Source organism: Cupressus sempervirens, chromosome 6 (genome assembly GCF_028749045.1).
Source record: "Cupressus sempervirens isolate cs-2001-9-10 chromosome 6, ASM2874904v1, whole genome shotgun sequence".
Lineage (NCBI taxonomy): Eukaryota > Viridiplantae > Streptophyta > Pinopsida > Cupressales > Cupressaceae > Cupressus > Cupressus sempervirens.
Window position 1 is genome coordinate 167,130,599 of NC_143123.1, and position 11,363 is coordinate 167,141,961.

The window sequence follows — 11,363 nt, forward strand, 5'->3', positions numbered from 1 at the left end:
GCATAACCCACTCCCTCTTCTTTGTTAAGAGTCTTCATGAACTCTTTCCCTTTTAATAGCATCACTTTAGGTCTACTTCCTTGGTTATCAAATTCAAATAATGACTGAATTTTATAACTTCCCCATGCTTCTTGAAGGCATATGAGTTGAGCTCACCATTATGTATGGCTTTCCTATCAAGCTGCCATGATCTACCTAGTAATAGGTGATAGGCATCCATGGGCAAAACATCACATAGAATCTTGTCTTTGTAGCCTCTTATGGTGAACTCAATCCATGCTTGCTGATTCACATAAACATGCTACTCCTTGTTTAGCTAGGTGACCTTGTAGGGAGTGCTATGAGGCATTTTTGGAATCTTGAGTTTAGTTATGGCTTCCTTTGAAATGATGTTATCAATAGACCCTGAGTCTATGATAACTTTGCATACCTTTCCCATAATCTTGCATCTCACTCTAAAGAGTGATCTTATTTGCTTTGGATCTCCTTTGATTGGTTCTTTAATCAGGATCCTCTTTATCATCAAGTTCTCCCCATTCTTAGAATCCAACTAGATATCAAGTGACTTCACACTTGAAGCATCTTCATGGATGTAGGCTATCTTCTTTTCTCCTTGTGATGTTGATTCCTTTTCAGCACACCTATAGGTAGGATGCCCAAGTTGCTAACAATGGTAACACTTCATTGTAGCAAAGTAGGATGGTCCCCTTCCTCCTGGTGATCTACCTTAGCCTCTACCTCTATTTGAACCTCCTCTTTGACTGGTTTCTCCACTTTATTTAGTCAACTTGGACTCACCTTGGGATCTACCTTCATTACTCCTACCTTCATAGCTTCCCCTTTGTCCTCTGCCATCTCTACCTCTTCCTTTGTTCTTTAAGGTATGGTCTTGCTTTCTTTTCCCTTTCTCTTCAACCATTAAAGCCATTTGATAGCATTGATGGACTATTTTAGGAGTGAAAAGGCTCATGTCTTCTTGGATAGACCACTTGAGTCCATTCAAATATCTTGCCAACCTAATGTTTTCATCTTCTACCACCTTGGACCTTAAGCATAACTTTTGGAACTCTTCAGTATAAGAGTGCACATCCATATCTTTTTGTCTCAAATTTTGTCTCCTCCTATGCAACTATATTTCATAATCCTTAGGAATGTAGGCTTGTGTAATTTTAGCCACCATTCCCTTCCAAGTAGCAGTGGGACTTTTCCCTTCTTTTTACCTCTCTGTTTGAACAAACTTCCACTAGGTTAGAGTAGTACCTCTTGACCTTGATTTTGCCACCTTGAATGAATTTTTGAGCATCAGAGACACTATCACATTTAGATTGGTTCTCCATTCCTTCAATCCATTCCATGATGAGGTCTGGATCCATCTTGCCACTGAATTGAGGAATGCTTTCCAAGGCTTTATTGTTTATTGCCTTTAATGCCTTCAAGAAAGGCTCTTTTAGTATAACAAGGTTTGGTGTTGGAGTTTCTTCTTCTAACTCAATCTCTTTCTCTTTGGTTTCCTTCTCTTCTTTCTATTCTATCTTTTCCTTGACTTTATCTATTATGTCTTGGACCTCACTCAACAATTGTTCAAGTTGTGCCAATCTTTCTCTCAAAGACTTGTTGTCTTCCTCTTGCTCTTCTAATTTCCTCTCTCGTTCTTCTACCTTCTTGGCCAATTCAGCATTGGTCACCATTGTGTTGGGACCACTAGATTCACTAGGTGATAGCATTCACCTTGCTTTGTACTTGCTTTTCCCACACCTTTTGTGAGCTCTGATACCACTTGATAGGGAGAAGTAGGGATGAACCAATCATTGATTCACACTTCTTGTCTACCTCTGAGACTTAAGTTATCTTACTATACCACCACATGGACCTATAGGACATTTTTCAAGAAAAGAACCTGCAATCCAAAACCCTACTCCACTATCTTGGACAATTTCCACTTCTTGCTGTCTGCTAGACTCTCATACTAGATGAAGAGCATCCAAGGTCTTCAACAAAGCTACATCTTTTTGACCATTCTTCTCAACCACTTATAGGATCATGGAAGGAGTCTCAAAACCTTTCAATGTACTCCTTTTTCATTCTAAAACAACTTCTAAGGTTACGTTTCCACCCGATTTCACCCTTTTTCCCAAAAATAGGGCTACAAGGAAGAGCCCCAATTAACCCTATTTCACCTAAAAAATAGGGATTTTATCAATTTTATTTCACTAGACCTTCCAAGATGTATTCATGGACCTCTATTAATTTTGTGAGAGCTTTGATATTTTCTAGGTTTTAGGCCCTAGAATGGTTGTACAACCCTTGTGTTGATTTTGAGGGTTTTAGAGGGTTTACAAGGTTAGCTTGTTGTTTGGTATTTTAGGGTGCCATAATGGATTGGCCACACATTATCCTTCCAACCAAGGGGTATCCTATCACTCCTTTTCAATATCCATATTAAGCTTTCAAAAGTTCTTCATCGCCCTGCAAGAAACAAGCTCTGCAACAACACTATTCCCTAATCAAGCATGCTCTAGCTCACCTAGGGAAAGAGCTTAAAATTGCTCGCTAGCATTTTGAAGGGCCCTAATTTTGCCACAATATATTAAATTGAGTTTACTCACTATCCCAAAGAGGCCATACAATTCCAACAGTGGGATAGTGAGTTACACCATTTTAAAACCAAACTGCCTGGAAGAGGACAACAAACTGTCTAAAAAAGAAAGATTTTTAAAACTATGATAAAAAATGAAAACAAGACAAAATTGCTGAAGAAAAATGGTTCTAATTAACCCTATCTACAAATAAAATTGGTATAGTACCCAATAGCAGTATTCAAAAGCCTTAAAAACTTAGAAAATCAGTCTTTTGCAAGCAAAAACCACACTATAGCCTGTTGTCCATATAAAATGACAACCTCTTATGCCATTTTAGGGTTTGGGAAGTCTTTTATATCTTCTCCTAGGTATTTTTCCTCCATCCTTAGGGTTTGCATCGACCTCCTTAGTGTTTTATAAAGACAAATCAACTTTTCCTTGCAAAATCAACATTTCTACAAAAATTACAAAATTGCAATATAACAACTTTTGCATTTTTTCTTCTTTGCTCCTTTTAACACTTCTAACTTATTATTTAGGCTATCCCTTAGAAATTACATGTTAGGGACCCTTACCTAAGCTAATTGACTCATCCCTTAGGTTAGTCATTACCCTATGGTAAGGTATATCTTGATTTTTAGGCCATTTATGACTCTTTCAAGGATATTTTGACTTCCTACACCCTAGTTATCACACCTAGGTCTAATGACCATTATTCCTACTTACGAAGGCTCTCTTGGAGCACAACACAACCAAAATGAAAAAGGTGAGGGCCCTATGTTTCAAGGTGCCCCTACAACAATAAAAGACTTGATATTGCAGTGGTAGTTGGTATAGTTGGAAGATTTTCTGCTAATCCTAGAGAAAAACACATGATGGAATTCAAAAGAATCTTTAGATATCTAAAATGAACTAAAGATTATGGGTTGTGGTATTGTAGACACCAAAAAATTGGCAAAGAGCTAAATCATGCAATTCTGATCAATCAGTCCAAATTAAAGAGAAAATCAGAAGAAACACAACAAACTTTTGAATCAAAAATCACATTAGGTCATTAATCACCTATTAAATTGACAAGACCTAAATCAACTTTAAAAGAGGAGAAAAAAAATTCAAATTCATAAAATGAAATTCAAAAAAGGAGGAAAAAGACAAAAGTGTTGAAAATAAATAAGAAATTTATTAAATCAATAAAATCATTTATCCTCACAAGATTGAAAATTTCCCTTTTTCATTTTAAAAGAATTAGAAATATCCTCAATTATCCTCAAAATCAAGTCTGTTGGACTCTTCTTGCTAGTCTCTTATGAGATATTTTTAGTTTCACTTTCACTCCTAGTCAAAGGTGAAAATCCTAGTTCTTACCCCAACCCCTTCCGAAATCCTATAAATAGGAGGGAAATCTAAGAGGCAAGGGACCCAATTTTTTATGCATCTGCACTATAGGCACATTTGAACTCATCATTTTAGCATTTTCATCGTAGCAAGTTCATAGCATTTTAGCATCATTTTATGTCATTTAGCATCATTTATTGCATGTTATTTTATGGCATGATCATTTCAAGAGCATTTCTAGGAGTTGTATTTCACATATATTCTGCATTTTAGTCATAGATCTTGCATCTTTTCATTGTAGATTTGCATTTTTTAGCATAATCCCATTCTAAAACTGTCATTAAGATGTTGGTTTGAGAGCTATTTTAGTATTTGTAGTTAGGGAAACATGAGATGCTTATAGAGATTACATTCTGATGGTGATATCTAGGGTCTAGTATAGTTTGTTGTTAGTCCATTTGCATTCTACACTAAAGTTTCATGAATATGCATTCACACCATGTACAAAATGGCGCCCATTGTGGGGCTAAATTAAAAACCTCTCCATTTCCAAGTTTTTCAATCTAATCTTTCATTTCTAATATAGATCTATGTTTCTTACTATTCTCTTGTGCAGATATGATCAAATACAAGTTCTACAACATTCAGGAGACCTCATATCAGCAAGAGCAACATTCCAAAGTCCCCCCAAGCATACAAGGGCCATTTGAATCTTTTGATGCTTTTGCTCTCTATTTTAACACTTTCAAGAGATATTTTGACACTTATGAACTTTGCTTTAATACATAGTTCTGTAGCGCATATACATAGTTCTGTAATGCATATACATAGTTATGTAACGCATTTACACAATTTTGTAATGCATCTGCATCTTCTTATAGTGTGTATGAAGCATATTACAATACATCTAATTTTATTGTAGTGCATTTGCATGATAAAATAGTGCATATAACATTTTCTATAACTCATATGAGCATTTTTGTAGTAGATCTGGTAAAAATTATAGTTTTTTGAATCTAATTTCCAGATTCAAATATCTTTTTCTTACAGGTCCCTTATGTGTTAACGAAAAAGCCTTTAGATTTCAGACAGTGTGCAATAGGAATGAAGACCCTCATAAATGTGCCTAACCTTTGCTAGCTTCGAATCAAATAGGTGGACCTCAGCTCTCATTGATTAGAAGTGTGGCATTTCTAAGTTTTCAAACATAGCTTAATAAGAATGTTCAATCTCACTGATCTGATAAAGAAGTAGGCCTATGCTCTCAACTCCTTCAAGTTGATCAGAATGGCCAACCTTCTATAAATATTAGTCACAATTGAATGAGGAAAGAACCCACACATAGCCTAATTAGGGGTCCCTCTATCTTTAGTAGTATAAAGGCTGGTAATTAAACCTTTGTATATGTCATGTTTGGGGAGCCGAAATAGTAGGGATATGCTCTCACTCTTCTCGAGTGATCAGATTACCAGACCTATTTGTGACTTCCATTTCTCATTTTTCACTAGGTAGGATTATCTAGCCATAGAAGGGCTATCTCTCGAGTTGCCTTAGCAAGGCTAGTGAGAGGGATTACCCCCCAATCTTGTATTTCTAATTGAATGCAAGCCACCAGTGTTCGAAACGTAGCCTTCCTCTAGTAGTCCCAAAAGGGATTGTGCCAAACATCCCTGGCATTGGTGGGAAGCTCTTTGTCACAGGAGAGGTAAATTCGAACACAATTGGAACACTAAGACCCATTAGTCACCGACTTTAGATAACCTTGATAGGAAGCCATTTTTCTTTCATTTTCTAAGTGCGTGTGATTTTTCATTTTGTTTTGGTCTCACTATTATTGTGCTTGGAAGTGCTTCAAAACTTAATAATGAACACCAATGCGGATCACAAACCTTTTAGAAAGACAAACCTCAAACTAGTATCGAGAAACCAAGTCTAAGATGAAGACATTGCTAAACAACCCTTAGAGTAGCGCATATATTGCATAAAATAGTGCTTTTGAATATTCCTATAATGCTTTTGATTTCTGTTATGATGCATATACCTATAAAACAATGCATCTAATTCATGAAACAATGCATATGACAGTTCAAATAGCACATCTGAGTATTTAAATAGTGCATATGAACAATGGAACAATGCATTTGATTACTGAAACAATGCATTTGACTATTCCTATGACACATTTGAGAAAAAACATAAAATATAGGCTATTTGCATGCATAATAATTGTGAACAAATGATAAATTTGGATACCCTTTTCCTTGCCAGTATTTTATAAAATTTGAGAATTTTCATGTTTGATCGAAGACATCTTTTGAAGAAGTAAAGCTACATCATCATCAACCCAAAAATTACCATTACCTCACTTCGCACATCAAGCCAAAGATGTTCAGAGACACACATCCGTCCCTTTACTCGACTTTGCAAAAGTGAACCTTATCCTCCCAAAATTGGCAAACACCTTGTCCAATCTAGCTTGTTGCTACAAACAAATCATGGTCAACGAAAACCTTCTCTTTTTGAAAAATTCCTAAAAACTAAAAGAATCCAACTCACCTTTCATGCCGCCATGCAAAATAGGTGTACCAACAAAACCAAAATGGTTGCCCATACGAGCGAGTGCTAGGATAGCAAGTAGAAGCATCAAATGCACATAACCTCTAAGCCTCCTCAAATCTACTACAACAATGAATTGTGCGTAGAACACAGTTACTCCCAAGTCACCCTTATTTAATCAAAATTCAGAATCCTTAGCCATAATGGGTTCATCTCATGCATGGTATGATAGAAGTATCAAAATTAAAATAATTTTTTTAAAGAAAAATCTCGAACTTGTCGATATCATGGACAAGATACTAGAGAAATACAAAGAATATATGTACAACAAGGTGCAAAATTGCCATCTGACTTTGATGCGACCATTCTAAAATGAGATGAAGAAGAGTCACCTTTAGATGTTGTCACATAAAAATTGCAAGACTTACAACTAGAAATGGAAAAGATGAAAAGAAGGAAAATACAACCCACAGAGTTTAGTCTCGAAAAGGTGTGTCCCCTACCATTCAATAAAAGCATTACATTTACACCTTTCCCTCCAAATGTGAAGATACCAAAATATGATGAATATTTTGGTACATTGGACCCACAAGATTACCTTAGGTAATTCTATATGTTAAGTATGGAGTTTGTCCATGACACAACATACCTAATGCATTTGTTTCCTAGGAGCCTCGGGGGGCAGGCCATGGAGTGGTTCTCCAAATTACCCTCCAATATTAAAACCTTCGATCAATTGGCCTCCATTTTTTTAACCCAATATTCTTATAACATTGAAAGAGAAGTTATAATGACTGATCTATGTAACACAAAACAACTCCCAGGTGAATCATTCAAGGCCTTTCTACAATGGTGGAGGCACATGTTTGCCAAATATCATAAAGAAATACTAGATAAAGAGAATACATATATCTTTATCAACAGTCTCTCAAAACCAATGAATTATTGGCTCCAACTCCAAGGGCCTAAAGATTTTAAAACCACCTTAGAAAATGACACTAAGATGGAAGAAACCTTGGTAAACAATGACATAATTAAATTATATAAAGATGGTAAAGGTTTCTCCAACAATTACACATAGATGCACAATTCCTCTAATCGGTCCATTGACAAACATAAATTTTCGTGGAGAAATAATAACAAAAACACGACAAATGATGGGGTAGTTGAAGCTAACCATGTCAAAACTAAAACTTAACCCCCTTTAAATCAATCAGGTCCCATTGTCACACCTCAACAAAGTTATGCCTACCTATTTTACTGACATAACACGAAGATTCCCTCTACATCTAATTAACACGTTGCTTACAATCAAGCTCCTCCTCCATGAAGATATTAGTCTTTTGATATACCTAAGGAGTATACACCCATAGGAGTGTCTTATGAGAGTGCTTTACAAACACTCTTGGTTGATGAACTCATTGTGTTACCCAAGGCCAAACCATATGAACCCCAAGTCAAGCTGAAATGGTGGAACAATAAACACATTTGTGCCTAGCATCAAAATTGGGGGTACTTAACAAACAATTGTTTCACCCTTAAGGGGGTCATCCAAAAATCTATAAATGACGGAACTATTGAAGTAAAAAATCTCAGCAATAATGAAGACCATACGACCTTCAAGAACCCCTTCATGAGTCATGAAAAGGGGGAGTCTTCCAAGGCCAATCAAAACACACCTCCTCAAACCAAGGTTAATTATGTGCATCACTACGATAATACCATTGGCATGATTTCTGGATTTGATGACACTATAAATGTCATAATAATTAAAGATAAAAACAAAATACAATCCTCAAATGCCATTACTCAAGGTCAAGCCTCTAAAATTATCCTACCAGGACCTATGACAAATCCTGACCGAGCAGCTCCAAGTTCCTCCATGTCCAAGTACAACCTGGTTAACCAATTACTCAAGACTCTAGCCCACATCTCCATTTTTGAACTATTGCAAACCTCCCTAGAGCATAAAGAAATACTCACCAAAGCCTTAGTGCCAAATGACCTAGATGTGAGTAGATTTCAGAACATGATCAACAATCTAGTTGCCCCTCACTGCATGTCATTTCAGCTCAAGACGACATGTCTGTCATCTAGCAAAAAAATTCTCCTTTGCATATTGAAGTATTCATCCATAGGAACCAAGTTAAGAGAGCATTGGTCTATGGTGGGGCTGGTCTCAATATTTGCACACTAAATTTAGTAAAAGCCCTTGGGTACACAAAGGATGCTGTTGACCCAAGAAACAAAATTACCATTAAGGCTTATGACATTGAAGAAAGATCCTCCAAAGGCATGGTTATATTACCAATCATAATAGGATTGGTTGTGAAAGAGACTGTTTATCAGGTCTTAGACCTACAATTATCTTATAACATCCTATTGGGAAGACCATGGATTCATGACATACAAGCCGTTCCTTCCATCTACCACCAGTGCCTTAAATTTCCTTACATGGATCAAGAGGTGACCATACTTGGAGATCAATCAGCTAGTCCATAGCTATAGACACTTCACACTCTACTAACCAAATGAGCAACCACTCATCAACATCAACTAAGGGTAAAGAGAAAGTGGTTTGTTTGATTCCTTCCACTCCTTCACCATCGTCATCATCAAAAGGTCCTAAACAATCACACTACGAAGAAATGGATAAATCGATGAAAGAATCTAATAAAAAGTGTAAGTTGCACCATAAAGGGGTAGGTGAGCACTCAATCTCCCTATTTAATCCCCCACTTTCTATAAGGTCTCATGGAAAACCATCATCCACCAAGCCATATCATGCACATTTTATCAAAGCAAGTGGTACACCTCCAAACTCAGTGGAACACATTAGTCAATAGGATATTGACATCTCCTCCCACCTACATGAGAAAGGCTTTGACCTAATGAAAAAGATGGGATACATGGGAGATGGTCCCTTAGGGAAAGGGATAGGCATCATCGAACCTCTAATGGCATAGTTCAAGTCCAACAAGTCTAAAACAAGGGTAGGGTATGGTAGACAAGACAAGGCACAAACCTCTTTTGAAGCTCACCTGAAGTATAATGATCCTTCCTCTTCTACCTTGGTGTGGGTATCCAAACAAAAGGATAATTATACCTCGACAACAACTAACATCATAAATGTGAATTTGTCCCTCTCAAGTTCACATTCTACAGAAGAACCACCCATAAATACCTCCAATAATGAAGACAATGACAATTTCGCTAAATGGGAATTTGAGTCACTATCTGAGGAGTCTCTCCATGATAAAGAATGTGATGTTGTCCACATGCCCACCCCTGATAGTTTGGCTACACAAAGAATAACTCATAGTTCAAGATCTACTTCACTGAGAAACATAATACATCAGGGTGGCTTAGAAGATGATGAACACGTTGAAGGGTTTCAATTTCAAACCTTATTCCCTAACTTCTTTCTAGTAGAATTTGAAGATTATTACTATGAGCCTCTCACAAGCTCTACTTTTCCGACACTTTAGAAGAAGTCCATGTGATAGATCTGATGGATACAACATATGAGCCATCCAATGAAATTGTCTTTAAACCCCGCTGAACCCTTCCCATGCTACAAATCACTTTCCCTAGTCCATCTCAAACTCATTAACTGGTATACAATTAAGCCTCATCACCTCCCTCATTTTGACACTGATCGTGAACTTTTTAATCTACATTAACATGGTTGAACCATCTCATCAATGAAGAATGGAAGAAGAGCATATAGTCAGGTCGAGTATCAATCACCTTAGTCACACTAGAGTAGGGCAAGCATCCCGCAACCTTAGTGACCACCACCAAGTTGTCGCTGATCTTCACAAAAAAATGGAAACAAATAGAAGTGACACATCCGAAGGTGAAAACCCAACCATGGCACCCATGGATGGGGTAATTGATACCTTACCTAAACATTCTGAGGAGTGATCTTCTATTTTGATTGAGCCGACATAACCAATCAACATTAGCACATGATAAGTAAGCGTAAGCGTGAGAGCTTGGCTCCCCCTCTAGCACCTTTTTAGGCCCAAGTGCCTCTTTTAGGCCCCCTCTAGCACCTTTTTAGGACCAAAGTGCCTTTTTAGGCCCTTCAAGTGCCTTTTCAAGGCCCAAGTGTCCTTTTCAAACCCCTCCAGTGCCTTTTTAGGCCCAAAGCACCTTTTTAGGCCCCTCTAGCACCTTTTCAGGCCCAAAGTGCCTTTTTAGGACCTTCAAGTGCCCTTTTCAAAGCCCAAGTATCCTTTTTGGACCCCTCTAGTGCCTTTTTAGGCCCAAAGCACCTTCTTAGGCCCCTCAAACACTTTTTTTAAGGCCCCTCAAACAACTTTTTAGGCCTCAAATGCCTTTTTCGGCCCAAATGCCTTTTGTAGAGGCCCTGTGTCACCTTTTTCAAGACCCCAATGTCCTTTGAGTCCCCAACATGCCTTTTTCAGGTTAAAGCACCTTTTCAAGGCCTTATTTCACCTACTTGAGACCCAAGTGTCCTCTTTTGGGCCCCAAATGCCTTTTTATAAGCCTCGAGAATGTTTGTCTCATCACACACCTAGAGAAACGTCCCCACATTGGCTTTATTATTGTCTATAAGGGTTCTTACTATACACACAAACATTCTCGCCTACCAATCACGATTATCCTCACTCTATGGATTTTATTGTTCACACTTTTACAAGAGTCAAACCATTCCAAGATTTATCACAAAAACACAAAAACATTCAAATATCTACCAAACATCCGAAAAACATTTAAATATTTGACAATATCATAAAAACATCCAAATATGTTTTGAAAATACCAAAAACACACATGAAAATGCATTACAATCAACATCATTGTCCCTTTGATTGCCACAACAACAAGCACAAACTTTTTATTCTCCTTTGACAACAATGATAG